Raw genomic sequence first — 19,296 nt, forward strand, 5'->3', positions numbered from 1 at the left:
GGCATGGTGTGTACGTGTGATCTTGATTCATGTTCAAGACCAGTCTGGGCTATATCGCAAATTCCAGGGCAGCCTACGTCATGTGCCAGTGTCCCACTAAAACAAAAGCAACAGCTGGGTGTGGTGGTCCACATCTAACATCCCAGAGCTCGGTATGGCAAGAGGATCAGGAACTCAGTGTCATCATCTGCTACAGAGCAAATCTGAAGCCAACCTTGGTTATGTGAGACCTTGTCTCAAAAAGGAGCCTAGGGAAGAACTTAGAAAACCCAAGCATGGTGACAGAGGCAGGAGCATCATGAGTTCAAATCCAACCTGGGATATTCCCACTCTCTCTGGGAAAAAAGAAAAAAGAGAGAAAAAAACAACTTATGCTCATAAGACCTCAACACAGTCCAGAGAAAACCGGCCCTTCCCTGCTCTGCCACTCTTTGCCCAAAGCCCAGAGCTTCCGGCCCAAAGATCCTAAACCCCATCCCACACTCATTACCCATGGTCCCCTAGGCCCTGTTCGGTCACTCCATGGAGACATGCCCTTCTGAGGATGGCGGTATGGCCAGAAGTGAGGAGACGTGATTACAAAATAATGAAGCTGAAAGGTACATGGGCGTCCTAGCTAGGCAAGTAGACACTGAGCAGGACCTGGGGATCCTATGGCACCATTGTATTGGACTATATGACCAAGGATGGAAGCACCACATGTCTAAAATAATCTGGCCAGGTGTGGTGCACACCTATAATCCCAGCACTCAGGAGGCTGGGCAGGTGAATCTGTGAGTCTGAGGCCAGCCTGGTCTACACAGCCAGTTCACGACAGTCAATGCTATATAGAGCGGTCCTGTCTCAAATAATAATAAAATAAATACCAACCTGTTTTGATTGAGAGGACAATGCACCTTTCTTAGTTTAAAAAATTGTGGAAGTTAACATATAGTCCAAAAGGAAAGAGGAAAATAAAATTGAAACACCATGGCTCTGCACTCAGAGTTAATTTCCCACAGTTAAATACTTCTTTAGGAAAAGCAGATACAAATACTCATCTTTCTTTATGAATGCAGGTTACACTGAAAATTCTGCCCTGTAAGTGCTTCAATTCTGCATTCTTCATTTAACAGTGTATCTTGGAAGGGGGGAAGACGGAAATGGGGGCTGTGTGTGGTGGCCGCTCAGGTCTGTAATCCCAGCGCTCTGGAGGCTAAAGTAGGAAGAGAACCCTGAGATTTAGGCCAGCCTGGTTACAAAGTAAGGCCTTGTCTCCTACAGCTACAGTGTGGAGTACGAAGTGACTTAACCCAGACATCGGAGTTTCTAGAGATGTCATGGTCTCCAGCAGCTTCGTTTTAACAAAAGGCTGCAGTTAACGTCCATGTGTACGTCTGTGCTCCGCGAGCATTTCTGCGCATTAATAGAAACGGCACCGTATAAACACATCCGAAGGGCTTCCTTGGACTAGGCCCTGTGCTAGGCTTCAGGATATACATGGTGAATAAAATTTCTGTTAGTACCCATACAAAGGTGACTTCTTAGGATACAACGGACAGAACCTTTATCGCTGTGGAAATTACATTATGGTGATGGGAAAGCACAAAAGCCAATAAAGACGATAAGAAGTCTAGGTACACAGCACATCAGAGGGGCTGAGCCTTACAGGCTGGGGTGAAGCAGGCAAGAAGCCTTGGAAGTGGAGTGTCAGGAAAGAGAGAGAAAGGGTCACAACTGGGAGGGGAAAGTGTTTGCCTGAGAAGAGCAGCGTGTTTAGGGCGTCCTAGGTGGAAAAGCTAGAGGTCATGAGCCCAAAAGGATGGTACTAGCTTGGAAAACCCCTGGCATGAGCCTCCAGTCCAGGAATACAGCAGAGCAGGCCCCAAGACAAGAAGAGTCAGGGGAGGATGTTCAGTGGACAGACACAGGCCGGTCCCGCTGATCAAGGTCTGAGTTACACAAGAGGTTAACTGGAAGTTTCTGTAGAAGGGCCCCCTGCCATCAGACTTTGAGAGAAAACATTCTACCTGAGAGCAAGGACCGGTGATTCATACGGTGACTCATACTCTCTACACAGCTGTCAATCATAGTCCCATTGATCCTTTCCGCATCCCCCTGCGGTCGCTTTGCCTGGCCCCACTACAGAGGTCTGCAGGAGACAGATCTGTTGGGAAGGATGGCTAAGCTCTACTTTCTGAGGTTTGTGTGGGAAAAGCAGTGGAGGTGGTTTCCTTCTTCACTGTCTTCCACATACACAGGTGTGGCACTGAATGTGTTTTCTCAAACCAAGATGCCAACCTGACCAAAGCTAAACAGAAAGTCCCTGGCAGAGCCCGGTGGGTGCCTGCAGCCGAATCCAGATGATCCGAGAAACCCGAGCCGAGGCACCTGATCCGATTATCCCTCCCCACACAGACAGGGCTTCACAGTTCCCAGGGCTCTTACGCATTTGATCCTCATTACAATCCCGTGAGGTATGCAAGGCAGCGGCTCCTGCTGGCTCAGGATCAGAGTCGTGCACAGAAGTACAGGGACATCATGTGACCCCTCCCCTGAGTGTGCAGAGATAGGAATTGAGGTGGGAGTGAAGTCACGTCTCTGTGTTCCTTCTGGAATGTCTCACTTGATTTTGGTTCTGTTTTGTTTTGTTGGGTGGGTAGATTTGTGTGTGTTGTGTGGCTTTAAAATCTCTCTATGTAGCCCTATCTGGCCTTGACTTTGCTGTACCTTCCAGTTTCTGCCTCTCTACTACCAAGATTGTGTGCTGGGATGGTATTGTGTGCCACAGCACCTAGGTCTTGTACTCTGACTTAATGGCTGGCTGACCATGGAACCCTACACACACTCCTGAGGCTTGAGTCTTCAGACTCAGTTGTTCAAGGGTGAGGCCCCAGGGCTCAGGGGAAATATTTGAAAATCTCCCTTGATGATCCTAACAGGCAGCCAAGGTTGAGAGGCAGGCCCATGTGGTCCCTAGGGCCAGCATCATGGCATTCTTTCCAGCTGCAGGTCGAGCTGTGCCTATTTTAATTAAACTAATTAAACGACACCCTGCTGCAGAAGCCCAAAGCCACTTGGCAATTCTCCTCCCTCCCCAGCAGGAATGCCTGTGGACAGCCTATTGTGTGCCTGGAGCATCAAAGGAAAAAATGAGTCACCTGTCCAAGCTGTCAGTACGTGTCCCGGTCCATCAGTCACCTATCCCAAACTGTAGGTGCCTATCCCAGTCCATCAGTCACCTGTCCCAAACTGTAGGTGCCTATCCCAGTCCATCAGTCACCTGTCCCAAACTGTAGGTACTTGTCCCAGTTCATCCAGCCCAGATAATAAACCAACAAATAGCTGAAAATTACAAGCAGCACGTATCATATAAAGCCCCTTGGGTAAAACCAAAAATACATAGGTAAATTAATTCATATGTCTATGGAAAGATCTCCCAAAGGATACACAAGAAACTGGAATTAATGATTGCATATGAGAGGGAAATTGGTGTGGGGAGTAACGAAGGTAGGAACTTATTTCCAAATCTGTCTGCCAACATCTTTCAAATCAGTTATTACTAATACAATTTATTTATTTATCTATTTATTTATTTGTTTATTTTTGTTTTTCAAGACAGGGTTTCTCTGTGCAACAGCCCTGACTGTCCTGGAACTCACTTTGTAGATCAAATTAGCCTTGAACTCACAGATATTAGCCTGCCTCTGCCTCCTGAGTACTGAAATTAAAGGCATGCACCACCATACCTGGCTTCTAATACAATTTTTTTTAAAGATGGGGGGTTGTAGAGTTTTCTACATATATATGTATATGTATATATAATGTGTAATACATATATACTTTAAATAAAATACACACATGCATAGATAGATAGATAGATAGATAGATAGATAGATAGATAGATAGATAGATAGATACTGGGTAGAGTGGTGTTTGCTTTTAATTCAAGCACTTGGGAGACAGAGGCAAAGATCTCTGTGAGCTTTAGCCCAGCCTGGTCTACATAGTGAGACCCTATCTCAAATTAAACAAGCAACAAAAGCACTGCTGGGCCTAGGGACTCCTACATAACAGGTCAACACAATACCACTGAGCTATGTTACCAATTCTTTTTTTTTCCAATTTTTGTTTGAACTGGGGTCTTGCATAAGTTACCCAACTCATCCATGAACTTACCCTGTAGCCCAGGCAAGCCTTGAACTTGTGATCTCCCTGCCTTAGCCTCTCAAACAGCCCCCAAAGCCAGCCTTGCTAAGTTTTGTAAAGGTACAGGAACTCCTAGCATGCAGGAAAAGGAATGCTGCAGCGACTCTGCCCTTCCCCTCCACCCGACATGGCACACAGCAAGCACTGACCACTCACTAAGAACTGCTTCCGGCACTAGGGATACAGAGCTGAAGAAAACACAAATATATAGTATACATGTATAGCTACTATGGACCTCGCATCCTAGCAGATAGGGATATAATACAAGATAAACGAACTGAGTGAACCGTTACTGTTAGGAAGGTGAGTGTGTGGAGAAAAGTGTAGCAAGGCTGGGCAAGCAGGAACTGTGGCTGACAGGAGTTAGCAGTCACTGCGGTAAAGACTTGCCAAAATCCAGGTGTGGTGGTGCCACATCTGTAATGCCAGCAGTCAGGAAAAGAGGATGGCTGGAGTCAGGAGAATGACTAAAAGTTTGAGACCCACCCAGAACATACAGTAAGTTCTAGGTCTTCTAGGGTTACATAGCAAGGACTGCTTCAAAAACACAAAAAATGAGCCACAAACAAAAAAATCTTACCATAAAAGTAGTGACTGAAGCTGGGTGGTGGTGGCACACACCTTTAATCCCAGCACTTGGGAGGCAGAGACAGGCAGATCTTTGAGTTCGAGGCCAACCTACTCTACTGAGCAAGTTCCAGGGCAGCCAAGGCTACACAGAGAGAAATTCTGTCTTGTAAAACCAAAAAATAAAATAAATAAAATCAAAGTGGTGACTTGAGCCAACACTTGATATTCCCATCACCAGACCCATAAGGTGTCACCAGGTCTATGCTGCTCTGAGGTTTGAGGTGAGAGCCTTTGCTCAAGGGTCCAGCTTCCACCTGTAACCATCAATAACCTGATATGTTTTTAGGTTTTGGGTGGTGCTGGGATTTGAACCAAAAGCCTTGTGTATACTAGGTAAATGCTTTACCGCTGATCTATATACCTGAGTCCCCCGTCACAGTATTGTTAAATCCATCAGTCTCTCTCCATCCCTCCTGTCACCACACTTCCTTCCCTGTCTCTACCCTCTTTCCTTCCTATAAGCTTTTTGTCGTTGCTGTTTCTGTTTTGTTGTTTTTTATTTCACATGCATTGATGTTTTGCCTGCAAGTATGTCTGTGCGATGCTGTCAGATCCTTTGGAAATGGAGTTACTGTTGTGAGCCACCCTGTGGTTGATGGGAAGTGAACCCAGATCCTCTGAAAGAGCAGCCAGTGTTCTTAACTGCTGAGCCACCTCTCCAGCCCCTTGGTTTTGTTTTTTGTTTTAGTATATATGTGTATGAAAGAGAGAAAGACAGGGTCTCGTAGTCTCTCATAGTCCAGGTTGGCCTCAAACTCACCAAGGCTTTGGTGGTCCGGGTCGCCTCCCAATGGGGAGCGATGAGGAGGGCACTGCCTGAGCCAGGCCTTATGGTAGATTTCTCCCCATCTGGCTCACGTGTGTATACAGACTTGGGGTGGATGCAGGGCTTTGGCACACTAGGCAAGTGTGCTGAGCTACATTTCCAAAGCAGCAACAACTTAAATGGGGAGGGCAGAAAAGAATAAGGTACTTCATCTCTCTGAGCCCAGCTTTTTCTTCTGTGACGTGGGTTTTATAGTAGTAGGAGCAGTAGTACTTTGTTTGATTTTTGAGACAGAGTTTCTCTGTGTAGCCTGGCCATCCTGGAACTTGCTCCATAGACCGGGCTGGCCTTGAACTCAGAGATCCACTTGCCTCTGCCTCCTAAGTGCTGGGATTAAAGGTGTGCACCACAACCTGGCCTGAGTTCTATATTATAATACAACCAGTTTATAATAATACTATCAGTTCACAGGGTTGTTAGAATTAAGTGAAATAACAAAGGACATGCAAACACTTGGAGAGGTTTTCTGCACAGATAGTGCACACTAAATGTTGGTTAGTGTGGCTGTAATTATGTTCATCCCAGATGATTAGGGATGTAACCTTCTGATTACCTCTGATCCGTCCAGACAACCTAGAATTTTTTGGAAGGAATGTTTTAAGACAAGGGCTCAAGTCAGTATATATGGAGGCTGACCTTGAACTTCTGATCCTATTGACTCCACCTCCCAAGTGCTAGGCTTCTAGGCATGTGCCATAACACCCAGAATAATCTTTGCATCTCAAGATGTTTGGTTTGCATGGCAGTCTCTTTTGCCAGGTCACGTAACATATTCACAGGCTCCAGGGATTAGGGCACTGATATCTTGGGGGAGGAGACCATTAGGCAGGGTAGACTGGGTAAAAGGTGACATTTAGGTCAAGACTGGAGGAGGTAGGAGTATAAGCCTGACAGGGCAGTAAGGAAGAGTGTGATCCTGGGTGTAAGCTAGCATCCTCTACCCTTATCCCTTCCTGGTACACCACGCTCCTTCTTCCTTGGGACCCTCAGACATTCTAAAGAAATGGTATCTTTCTGCATACCTTACCCCAGAGTCCTCTCCCTATCTCTCCTGAACTGCCCAGGGTACACCATGGAAGCCTAGAAGCTTCCTGTGTCTCTTTCAGCTTCTGTGATCCTGGAACCTTCTCTGGGCACCAGCATTACTTCATTCGGGGTTCCCCACCTCTACCTGTCTGCCTCCTTGGTTAGCCCTCTGAACCCTGGCTTAACAGGCTGTTTTAGCCATCCTTCTCCCTGGGTAACCAGTTTATGTTCAGGTTTTATAGCTTTTTTATTTATTATAGTGTGCGTGCGTGCGTGCGTGTGTGTGTGTGTGTGTGTGTGTGTGTGTGTGTGTGTGTGTACAGAGGCCAGAGGAGGGCTCTGAATCCCCCAAGAGCTGTAAGTCACTTGACAAAGGTGCTGGATTCAAATTCTTGACCTGCGTAAGAGTAACAGGAGTTCTTAACCACTGAGAAAAGCCATAACTCCATCCCTCCATCTCTATTTCTTGGTTTGTATTTTTTAGCTGCTTTGGTTTTATTCTGCAACATGACACACTTAGCTATTTCTGTCGCCTCTCCCATGAGATTAGAGACACCGTGAAGATAAATAGCGTCTTACTCATCCTTTTATCATCCTGGAAAGGTTATAGCAGTGGCAATAACTGTAGTAATCATAAAATGAAATCACAATAAGCGGCATCAAGTGAGCACTCTCTGTGCTCAGTGCTTGACATGTGCTATGTTAATTTGCTCGGTTCTAACAACCCTGGAAAGAGGCAATATGATCGTCTCAGGCTAGCCTTGAACTCAGACACCCACCTGCCTTTGTCCCCTGGGCATTTGGATTAAAAGCACGTGCTGCCACTGACAGTCTTTAAAACAAAAATGTTTAGGTGCTAGAGAGGTGGCTCCGCAGTTAAGAGCACTCACTGCTCTTGCAGAAGACCTGGGTTCAGTCCCCAGCACCTACCTGCCGGCTCACAGTGGTCTGTAACTCTAGCTCCAGGATCACTAACTCTTCTCTAGCCTCCACAGGCTCCAGGCATGTACTGGTACACATACAGGCAAAATATACAGACACATAAAATAAATTAAATAGATATAAAGCATTGCATTTATCATTAGTGCATGCACGTTTGATGGTGTGTAACACAGTGTGTAACTGTGGAGGTCAGAGGTCCACTTTCAGGAAACAGTTCTCTCCTACCTTGTTAGGGCAGCATCTCTCTCATGGCTGTACCTCTGTGCTGCCCCATTCTTGGCTTGCCAACCTCTGGCAAGCTTCCAGGCAAGTCTTCTGGCTCTGCCTCCCATTCCTCTTCAAAATGTGGAAATTACATATGCTCACCACCACATATGCCTTTTTTTTTTCTTTTGAGACGGGGCTTACAATGTAGGTCTGGTCTGGAACTTGCTATGTAAAGATCTGCCTCCTGGGTATTAAAGGATTAAAGGTATGTGCCATGGACCACCACAGTGGGCTTCTTTTCTTTCTTTTTTGATATAGAATCTCACTATATAGCCCAGGCTGGCCTCAAACTTAGAACCCTCCTGCCTTAGACTCCCAAGATCACAGATTACTGGTGTATCCCCCAACTGCTAGCTAAAATACCTGTTTTTTTAAAGTTTTTTAAAATTATTATTATTAGTGTGCGTGTATTCAAGGATGTTAGAGGGCTCTCAGATCCCTGTAACTGGAGTCACAGGCACTTGTGAGCTCCTGATGTGGGTGCTATTGAACGGGGGTCCTCTGTAAGAATAGGCACTCTCGCCCACTGAGTCATTGCTGCAGCTCCTACATGTCTGTCCCAAAGTCTCACAGCTAAGGATGAGGCTCAGACAGAATTCAAACCCAGGCTGTCTGGTGGCAAAATCAAAGGAAGTAAAAGGGATCAGTTGGCACTTAAATCTGTACCTTTCTACTTGAGACCAAAATGCTAAAAGTTTCGTTTCTCAATCATTCCTGCAGCTAAGATGGTACCTGAAAGGGAAAGATGAGGCGGAGCCCACCTCCAGCCAATTAGATTGCTGCTGGTAGCAAGCTGGCCAGGGGGCTCTCAGATGGTTGTGGAGCCATGTTCATCAGCAAGTCTTTCCCTCTGGGACGGCAGAGTGTCAGGGGCAGGGGAGGGAAATGACAGGAGTTCTGACCCATAGTTAGCAGCTACAGTAATGCTTTGGCTTCCAAACTCTCAGCCACTGGGATGGTTTATGTGTACCACAACTGGAATCAGTTGTGAACTCTTTGAGAAAGAGACCTGGCTTGCCTGGACTTAAAAGCAGAGAGGTGCTAATTACCTCCAAGAAACTGGCCAAACTGGTACAGTTAGCTCCCTGGAACAAGTAGCCTTTTTTTTTTTTTTTTCCGAGACAGGGTTTCTCTGTGGCTTTGGAGCCTTCCTGGAACTTGCTCTATAGACCAAGCTGGTCTCGAACTCACAGAGATCTGCCTGCCTCTGCCTCCCGAGTGCTGGGATTAAAGGCATGCGCCACCATCGCCCGGCTGATGAGTGGCCTTTGAAAGGGAGATTCTGCATCTGTTGACACAGACTGTTACGGTGGGAAAAGGAAACCAATTATTCTAGAATGGTCTGGAAGCTCAGGCTGCACCAGTGAGTCTAGAGAGAGAATACAGGGAGCCAACAGCTCCAAATGCTTGGCCAATAAGGACCAGAGTGCTTCTGAGACTTCCTAAGAGAATGTGTCAACTCCTGTGGCTAAAGCAGCTAAAGCCGGACCTATGGGCTGCTGAATCCGATGTGGATCTTAAAGGAACCCCGGGACATTTATTGAAGACAGATATCCTAAGAGTAACGTTTTGGAATAGACTCTTGGATGCTGTGTGAGCTGAACCTACCGAATCTTACTGGCTGGCAACGATCACCTATTTTCCACCAAAGGAGGCTGGGCCCTTCATAAGTTAAAGGTTCTGTGTGGCATCACCTGAGGGGGCCAGCGTGCAGACGATGCCCCAGTGTATGATGATGGTGACAAGCATGCGAGCTAAGCCCTAGGGAAGACAAGCACAAATCATCACAAGGTTAGCTTATACAGCACAAAATTGGGGACTGTGTTGGGCTGGGTCCTAAGAGTGCCAAACTGGACAAGAAGGACCACAGTTTTAGATGGAGCTGCAGCTATTATTAGGGGTTCAGAGTCCAGCAGTTGGGGATCACTCTCATCTCTTTGCTTGGCTAATTGAGGAAATCATGTGTCTATTTTTAAATTGTTTTTATTAAGCTCTATATTTTTCTCTGCTCCCTTTCCTTCCTCTGCCTTCTACCTTCTCCCATGGTCCCTTGCTCAGGACATCTTGTCTTTTTCTAATTCCCATATAGATTAAATCCATGTATGTCTCTCTTAGGGTTTCCTTTGTTGTCTAGGTTCTCTGGGATTGTGAATTATAGCCTGGTTTTTCTTTGCTTTATGTCTAAAAGTCACTTATGAGTGATTACATGTGATAATTGTCTTTCTGAGTCTGGGTTACCTCGCTCAATAATGATATTTTCTAGCCCCATCCACTTGCCTGCAAAATTCAAGCTGTCATTTTTTCTGCTGTGTAGTACTCCACTGTGTAAATGTACCACGTTTTCCTTATCCATTCTTTGGTAGAGGGGCATTTAGGTTGTTTCCGGGTTCTGGCTATGACAAACAATGCTGCTATGAACATAGTTGAACACATTTCCTTGTGATACAATTGAGCATCCTTTGGATATATACTCAAAAGTGGTATTGCTGGATCTTGAGGAAGGTTGTTTCCTAATTTTCTGAGAAATCACCATACTGATATCCAAAGGGACTGTACCAGCTTGCATTCCCACAAGCAATGCAGGAGTGTTCCCTTTACCCCACATCATCTCCAGCATAAGTTGTCATCAGTGTTTTTGATTTTGGCCATTCTTATAGATATAAGATGGAATCTCAGACTTGTTTTGATTTGCATTTCTCTGATGACTAAGGATGTTGAACATTTCCTTAAGTGTCTTTCTGCCATTTTAGATTCCTCTGTTGAGAGTTCTCTGTTTTGGTCTGTACTGCATTTTTTTTAACAGATTATTTGTTCTTTTGATGATCAATTTCTTGAGTTCTTTATATATTTTGGAGATCAGACCTCTGTCTGATGTGGGGTTAGTGAAGATCTTTTCCCATTCTGTAGGCTGTCGTTTTGTCTTGCTGACCATGTCCTTTGCTTTACAGAAGCTTTTCAGTTTCAGGAGACATTTATTAATAAATAAACATTTATTAATTGCTTCTCTCAGTATCTATGCTACTGAGGTTATATTTAGAAAGTGGTCTCCTATGCCAATGTGTCCAAGTGTACTTTTCACTTTCTCCTCTATGAGGTTCAGTGTGGTTAGTTTTATGTTGAGGTCTTTGTTCCATTTGGACTTGAGTTTTGTGCATGGTGATAGATATAAATCTACATGTGGATACTCAGTTATGCCAGTATCATTTGTTGAATATGCTTTCTTTTTTCCATTTGATATTTTTGCTTCTTTGTCAAAAATCAAGTATTCGTATATGTGTTGATTGATATCCAGGTCTTCTATTTGGTTCCAACTCTTTACTCTGAGGTGATGTCTGTCTTTGAGGTTGAAGTATATTTCTTGTATGCAGCAGAAGGATGAATTATGTTTTCATATCCAATCTGTTAGCCTGTGTCTTTTTATAGGTGAGTTGAGTCCATTTATAGCAAGAGATATTAATGACCAGTGATTGCTAGCTCTTGTTATTTTAGTTTTTGTTGATGGTGATGTTTTTGTATGTGTTTTTTTTTCCATTTTTGGGGATTTGCTGCTGTGAGATCATCTATTGTTTGAGTTTTTGTGGATATAGCCAACTTCCTTGGGTTGGAATTTTCCTTCCAGCACTTTTTGTAGGGCTCAGTTTATGACTAGGTATTGGTTAAATCTGGTTCTTTCATGGAATATATTGTTTTACCCAACTATGGTGATCGAAAGTTTTGCTGGGTATAGTAGTCTGGGCTGGCATCTGTGGTCTCTTAATGTCTGAATAACTTTTGACTAGGACCTTCTGACTTTCGTTGTTTCCATTGAGAAGTCAGTTAGAAAATTCTGATAGGTCTGCCTTTATATGTCACTTGGCCTTTTTTCTTTGTAGCTCTTAATATTCTTTCTTTATTCTGTATGTTTAGCATTTTGATTATTATGTGACAAGGGGAATTTTTATCTAGTTTATTTGGTGTTCTGTAAGCTTCTATCTTCATAGGTATATTTCTCTTTAGGTTGGGAAAGTTTTATTCTAACATTTTGTTGAATATATTTTTCTGTGCTTTTGAGTTGGACTTCTCCTTTTTCTATCCCTATTATTCTTAGGTTGGGTCTTTTCATGGTGTCCCACATTTCCTGGATATATTGTGTTAAGCTTTTGCTAGATTTAATGTTTTATTTGGCCGATGAGTCTATTTCCTTTATTGTATCTTCTACATTTGAGATTCTTTCTTCCATCTCTGGTATTCTGTTGTTCTTGCTTGCATTTGTGGCTCCTGACCATTTTCTCATAATTTTCATTTCTATAATTCCCTTGGTTTGTGTTTTCTTTATTGTCTCTATTTTGGTTTTCAGGTCTTGAATCGTTTCTTTCATCTGTTTGATTGCTTTTTCTTGGCTTTATTTAAGGGATTTGTTGATTTCTTCCAATTTTTTGTTTGTCATTTCTTTGAGGGAATTTTTTATTTCCTCCTAAAGGGCCTCAAACATTCTCCTGAAGTTATTTTTTTAGGTCATTTTCTTCTGCTTCATCTATATTTGGATGTTCAAGTCTTGCTGTTGTAGGGTCACTAGTTTTTATTGGTGTCATGTTGCTCTTTATGGTGTTGAGTGTGTTCTTACCTTGTCTTCCCATCTTTTTCTCCGATTGGTATAGTTGGGACTGTGTTTCTGGTGATCAGTCTTCCAGGTGCCAGTGGATCCAAGGCTCAGATGTTTGCTCCTCACAGTGCAGTAAGGGTCATGCTTCTAGTCACCCCGGAGGTCACTGCCCTGTCCTGCAGAGGTCTCTGGCTCAAGCCTGCTCCCTCATTGGTGACTCCCTTGTACCTGTTTCTGTGAGGTCACTGTCTAAGGTCTACTCTGGCCTGTTCTCACAGCTGTCCCTGGCTTGGGCCCAGTCCCACAGAGGTCTCTGGTTCATGCCTACTCCCTGGACTCACGCCTGGTCCTGCAGAGGTCTCTGGCTTGGGCCTGCTCCCTTGGCAGTCACTCCCTTGTACCTGATCCTGTGGAGGTCACTGTCTCAGTCCTGTTCCTGTGGGGGTTGCTGCCTCAGGCCTGCTCCAGCTGAGGTCACTGGCTCAGGCCTGTTTCCACAGACGTCCCTGACTTGGGTCAGGTCCCCAAAATCACCTTGTCTTAAGAGTTTCCATAGTCGTGGTGTCTCTTCACAGCAATAGCCATGACCATGGCAACTCTTTTAAGAAAAACATTTAATTGGATGGCTTGCTTACAGTTTCAGAGGTTCAATCTATTATGATCAGGAAGGGAAGCAAGGCAGACGTGGTGTTCGCTACATCTTGATCAGAAGACATCAGGACAACTGTGACACTGAGTGAAGCTTCAGTAAAAGAGACCTGAAAGCCAGCCTCCACAGTGATGCACTTCCTCCAACGAGACCACACCTCCCTTTGAGATTATGGGGGCCAATTAAACTCAAACCACCACACATGGACTCAGTAGACTTACAATAATGAAGCAGAGATAGCAGAAATGTCATTACAGAATGTGGAGGGTAGAATCCAAAAACCTGGGGAGAGAAGAATATCAGAGAAGATTAACGGTTCTCCAGTCCACCCCACACACACCCTAAACCATTCCTCCCAAGGGGACCTAGAGGACGTTACCTTTACTGAGACACTGACAAATACACTAGCAATAGAAGCATTTGCTGTTTGTTTGTTTGTTTGTTTGTTTGTTTGTTTGGTTGGTTGGTTTTGGTTTTTTGAGACAGGGTTTCTCTGTGGTTTTGGAGCCTGTCCTGGAACTAGCTCTTGTAGACTAGGCTGGTTTCAAACTCACAGAGATCTGCCTGCCTCTGCCTCGCAAATGCTGGGATTAAAGGCGTGCGCCACCACCGCCCAGCTTTGCTGTTAGTTTTTGAGACAAGCTTTCTAGCTCAGGCTGGCCTCCAATTTACAGCAAATCCTGGGCCACAGCTATGGCTCAGTTGTAACTCCAGAACTGGGGGATCAGGTGTCCGCCTTGAATCACCTCTGGTGATTCACTCAAATGCACACATACATGGTCACACACCCACACACACCATATAAAACTTAAAAATATCTAAGTATGAAGAAGTAGATAAAGACAGGTCTCCTGAGTAAATTGGGAGCATGAGGACCTTGGGAGAGGGTTGAAGGGGAGGGGAGAGGAAGGGAGTGGAGCAGAGAAAAATGTAGACCTCAATAAAAATCAATAAAATAAAATCCAAGTATGGTGGTAAATGCCTTTAATCCCAACACTCAGGACTCAGATCTCTATGAGTTCAAGGCTATTCTGAGCTACATAGCAAGTACCAGCCCAACCAGGGCTACCTAGTGAGACCCTGCCTCAAATACACAAATATTTTTTTTAAGTGTTGTGCTGATAGGAGTGGTGGCACATACCTTCAGCACTCAGGAGGAGGGGGTAGAGGATTGGGAGTTGAGATGTCTCCATTATGTAGAGTGTTTGAGGCCAGTCTGACCTGTGCAAGACTCAGCTCAGAAAATAAATAGGTCGGGGCTGGAGAGATGGCTCAGTGGTTAAGAGCATTGCCTGATCTTCCAAAGGTCCTGAGTTCAATTCCCAGCAACCATATGGTGGCTCACAACCATCTGTAATGAGGTCTGGTGCCCTCTCCTGGCCTGCAGGCATACAGACAGAACATTGTATACATAATAAAATAAATAAATAAATAAATAAATAAATAAATAAATATTTAAAAAAAAAAAAGAAAAGAAAAGAAATAGGTCTATCCAGATGGCTCATCGCATAAAGCTGATGACAACTGGAGCTGGAACCCTGGTACCCACATGGCGGGAAGGAGGAGAGAAATAACTCCCACAAGTTGACCTCTGACCCCGACAAGTATACTGAGCTCGCACAAGCTTGTACACACACTAACAGTAAGTAAATGTTAAGCAAATAAAATTACTATGCTCATACATACTTCTCTAAGTGCTTGGGGATGCAAATGATGCCTCTGTGATACCATAGAAATGGGTGTCCTTGTTTTTAATAGCAAGTTGGGATCCCAGCATCACAGCTGGCAAGAACTGACCACTAGAGACAAGGTGAATATGGTTGCTTTAAAAGGCATATCCTCAGGATCATGAACAGACTAGCCATAGTTGGGCCTGGGCGTGCTGATGTATGACTGTACTATAAGTCCATGAGAGTCAGGAAGGAGGATCAGGAGCTCCAGGCCAGCCTTAACTACATAGTAACTTTGCGACCAGCCTGGCCTATATAAAAGCCTGTCTCTAATAACACAACAGCAACACAACAACAAAACTTTGATCAAACCAAAGTAATTCCAGGTGTAATGAGGTGGAGTCCTGTTGAGTCACTTTTGGATAGGATGTACCGTCTTTTATTCCCAAACCCAGAGCCTGTTGGAGGGAGGCTGTTTGTTGGTTCCCGGCCATTTAGCCCCAAAATAATCACACAGAAACTGTATTAATTAAATCACTGCTTCGCCCATTAGCTCTAGCTTCTTATTGGCTCTTACATACTAATTTAACCCATTTCTATTAATCTATGTATTGCCACGTGGCTGTGGCTTACCAGCTAAAGTTCTGGTGTCTGTCTCTGGCAGGGCTACATGGTTTCTCTCTGATTCAGCCTCCTTTTTCCCAGCATTCAGTTTAGTTTTTCCTGCCTAGCTCTGTTTCCCTATAGCTCTGCTATAGGCCCAAAGCAGTTCTTTTATTAGCCAATGGTACTCACAGCATACAGAGGGGAGCCCCTTAAAAGAGGGATGGAGTTAGATAGGGAACTCTAATTCTATTGGGAAGATGCCACTGGTATATATTGTAATTCTCCTCCTCATTTTACAAAGTACCTCAGGCTAGCTATCATGTGATTAGGAAGATATGGTGGTTTGAATGAGGATGGCCCCCAGAGACTCACATATTTTAATGTTTGGTTTTTAGTTGGTGAACTGTTTAGGAAGGATTAGGAGGTGTGGCCTTGTTGAGGAAGTGCGTCACTGGAGGATGGGTCTAAGTTAACTCTTCCAGAACTAAGGCCACCCCAGTGAGAATGGGAGGCTATCACAGAAGGGTTATTGGTTGCTAAAGGCAATGTTGGTTAATCCTACAACATCAGATAGAAGCCATCAGTATATCCTTGTGCCATTTCCATCTCTCCTGGTGCTTACTGAAACAGATAGATGACTTCAGAAGTTCCATTTCGTCTCTCTGACCCATAGAAAGGAGACTATCGTGGAAAAAGCAACAGAACTGCCCTACCTGAAACTCACCTTCTACTCTAAAAAAAGTAAGTGATGCCACCCACCCAGACAGGAAGAGAACAGGGACGGCCCTTCCTGCTGTGATCCTGATGAAATCAGCTCTCTAGCCTGCTAACTCATAGTGTAAACCCAAGCAGACGAAGACTGCAAAGTTGGCTTTGCTGTGCTAATTGTTTCGGTTTTGAGGCAGGATAGTATCTCAAACTTGCTATGACACCAGCTTTCACCTCCAGAGTGCCAGGAATACAAATGTATGCCCAAATAGGCTGGTCCTCCAACTTCAGTTGTAGCTGCTGTTCCAGATGTACCTACATTCTGGGGCAGATCAAAGGTGTCCCCAAAACTTTCATTTTATTTTATTTATCTTTATGATAAAGTTTTGTCCATACCAGGTTGATCCTGAACTTACTATGTAGATCAGATGACTTTTGGCTTCTAACCCTCTTCCAAGTAATACTAGTATCAGTATTGGCTGCCATACCTGACTCCCAGAGGCTCTTAAAGGCTATTGGCAGCACTCAGGAGGCTGGGATGCCTTTGGGGCTACACAGTGTGTTCTAAGAGTCTGCACTGTATAACAAGACACTGTTCACTATTGAAGAAACAAAAAATAAATAGGATTGGGGAGATTGCTCAGTGGGTAATAAGTCTTGCTGTGCTGGTAAGAGGACCTCAGTTTAAACCCCCAAAACCATGAAAAAGCTAGATGTAGAGACTGAAGAGATGGGTCAGTTGTCAAGAGTACTTACTGCTCTTGCAGAGAGCCCAGGTTAGGTTCATCTGGGCCATCCATTCCCATTGGAGATTTTTCAGGGGGTTTTCCTTGATCAAACTTTATTTTTCTTAACCCAGAATGAATCCACAGTCTCTCATTTCCTGTAGAAACAAAGTAACATATCTTTTTACTTAAATTTTTTTTTCGAGACAGGGTTTCTCTGTAGCTTTGGTGCCTGTCCCGGAACTAGCTCTTGTAGACCAGGCTGGCCTCAAACTCCCAGAGATCTGCCTGCCTCTGCCTCCTGAGTGCTGGGAATAAAGGTGTGCACCACCACCGCCCGGCTTTTACTTAAATTTTGAAGTCAAGGCATTTTCAAAATATATAGATTGAATTAATCCAGCAGCATTTATAATCAAATGTCTTTTAGCAGCTGTTGCTCCTTCCGCAACAGGCAAACAATTCAAAGACAACACAATAACAGACAGTATCAAGATTCTCTGTGCATTTTCCATCTTTACATGGCTTTTTAAAACTCTATTTCTTTTATTCTTATTTTTACTTTATGGTTTTTTGAGACAGGGTTTCTCTGTATAGCTTTGGCTGTCCTGGAACTCATTCTGTAGATCAGGCAGGCCTCAAACTCACAGAGATCTGCCTGCCTCTGCCTCCCAAGTGCTGGGATTAAAGGTGTGTTTCTCTATTTCTTTCTTTTTTTTATTTAAGACCTTTATTAACAGGTGCTTGCAGTTTGTTGGCTTTTTTGAAAAAAATCAAGTTATAAACTTTTTATTACAAATTAAAAATGAAGTTCTTAAAAATCTTAACTTGACCAGATATGAAACAATTTAAAAACCATTAAAGGTGTATTGAGAAAAACCAGACCTTTTTTTTAAAGAAAAAAAAAACCACATTTGTCATTACCAAAAAGAGACATCTTTGCATAAAAATAATAAAAACCCATGCTGTATAAATAATGCAGAGAGTTCTAGTGTACCTGGTCAACGGGCAAAAAGCAAGCACTTAAGGCCTTCAGCTCCAATCTTTGTTCATTTCTTTTTGCTGGAATTTCATATTTGTTTCTTCTTGTTGGATAACCAAACCGGATGGGGGTAGAGATGTTAAGCCGGCATTCACTCAGCCGAACCTGCTCAGCCTCAGGAGCGGACGAATTCTCAGCTGGTGGATTGGCTGCTTTTGTCTCTTTGCCATCTTGTGGTTTAGGGATCTCTGGGCGTCTGCGTCAGTAATTGAAGTTGCGGTAATACCGACATTGAGGTGGCTGCTGACCTTGGCTCTCGTCTCCTTGATTTTCCTTGTCCTCTTCATTGCCGTCCTCTATAGGCTGTCTTTGGCGAGGAGGGCCCCTGTGAAATCGTGGTCTGTAACCCCGATACATATTCTGTCTCATTGGTACACCTTGCTCTCCTGCACCCTGGTTGTCAGCACCCTCCATTACTTCTCCTTGCACAGGACGGTTGGAATACTGTGGTCTACGCTCATAGGGTCTCCGCAAATAGTAAGGTGGGAACCTTCGCCTGCGGTAGGGCTGGTGTTGTTGGGCTTGGCCTTCAGGAGCGCTTTCCGATCCCTCGTTCTTTTCCCCACTCTCACTATTCTGGTAATTCTGTAGGTAATTACGTGGAGGACCCCTACGACGTGGATGGCGTCTTATAATGGTTACGATCTGCTGCCTATTTACTACCTTGAACTAGAACTCCACCAGGGCCTGTAACATTTGCTACCTCTGCACCCTCTTCTCCTTCAACAACATCAAACTCCACAGTCTCTCCATCTCCTACACTGCGAAGGTACTTCCTGGGGTTATTCTTTTCTTTTTTTTATTTTCCTTTTTTTTTTTGCATGCTATTTTTAAATTTTTTTAAATTTATTTATGTATTAAAGATTTCTGTCTCTTCCCCGCCACCGCCTCCCACTTCCCTCCCCCATCAAATCCCCCTCCCTCGTCAGCCCAAAGAGCAATCAGGGTTCCCTGCCCTGTGGGAAGTCCAAGGACCACCCACTTCCATCCAGGTGAGCATTCAAACTGCCTAGGCTCCCACAAAGCCAGTACGTGCAGTAGGATCAAAAACCCATTGACAATGTTCTTGAGTTCTCAGTAGGTTATTCTTCTTTTATGGCCGTCTGGTGTACAAATACGTCCTCCTTGGTGTCATTCCTATTGATGAAACCGTATCCGTTCCTTACATTGAACCATTTTACTATTCCCAAAACCTTCGTTGCGATGACCTTCTTGTTCCTGTCGGAGATGCTGCAGATGTGAAGCCGCCTGGGGCCGCCACTCCACCACTCCCAGCGCCGCTGACCCTGGAGCCAAGCCAGAGCCAGGCTTGGCGGCAGCGGGGCGGCAGGCGACTGCTGAGTCTCTGCCTCGCTGCTCATGGTTGAGGTGGTGGTGACTGGGGCCAGCGGTGATGGCAGAGACTCCTCCCGGGGGGGGGGGGGGGGGTGGTGACTAG

The 19,296-nt window shown here is 44.5% G+C and overlaps 1 pseudogene; it reads right to left on the bottom strand.

Moving 5' to 3' along the window:
- Positions 1 to 17,900: 17,900 nt before the first annotated feature.
- LOC126493607 (Y-box-binding protein 1-like) lies at positions 17,901 to 19,219 on the bottom strand (annotated as a pseudogene).
- Positions 19,220 to 19,296: the final 77 nt, after the last annotated feature.

This window comes from Alexandromys fortis, unplaced genomic scaffold (genome assembly GCF_014885135.2).
Source record: "Alexandromys fortis isolate MF-2015 unplaced genomic scaffold, M_Fortis_MF-2015_v1.1 scaffold_348, whole genome shotgun sequence".
In the NCBI taxonomy this organism is placed as follows: domain Eukaryota; kingdom Metazoa; phylum Chordata; class Mammalia; order Rodentia; family Cricetidae; genus Alexandromys; species Alexandromys fortis.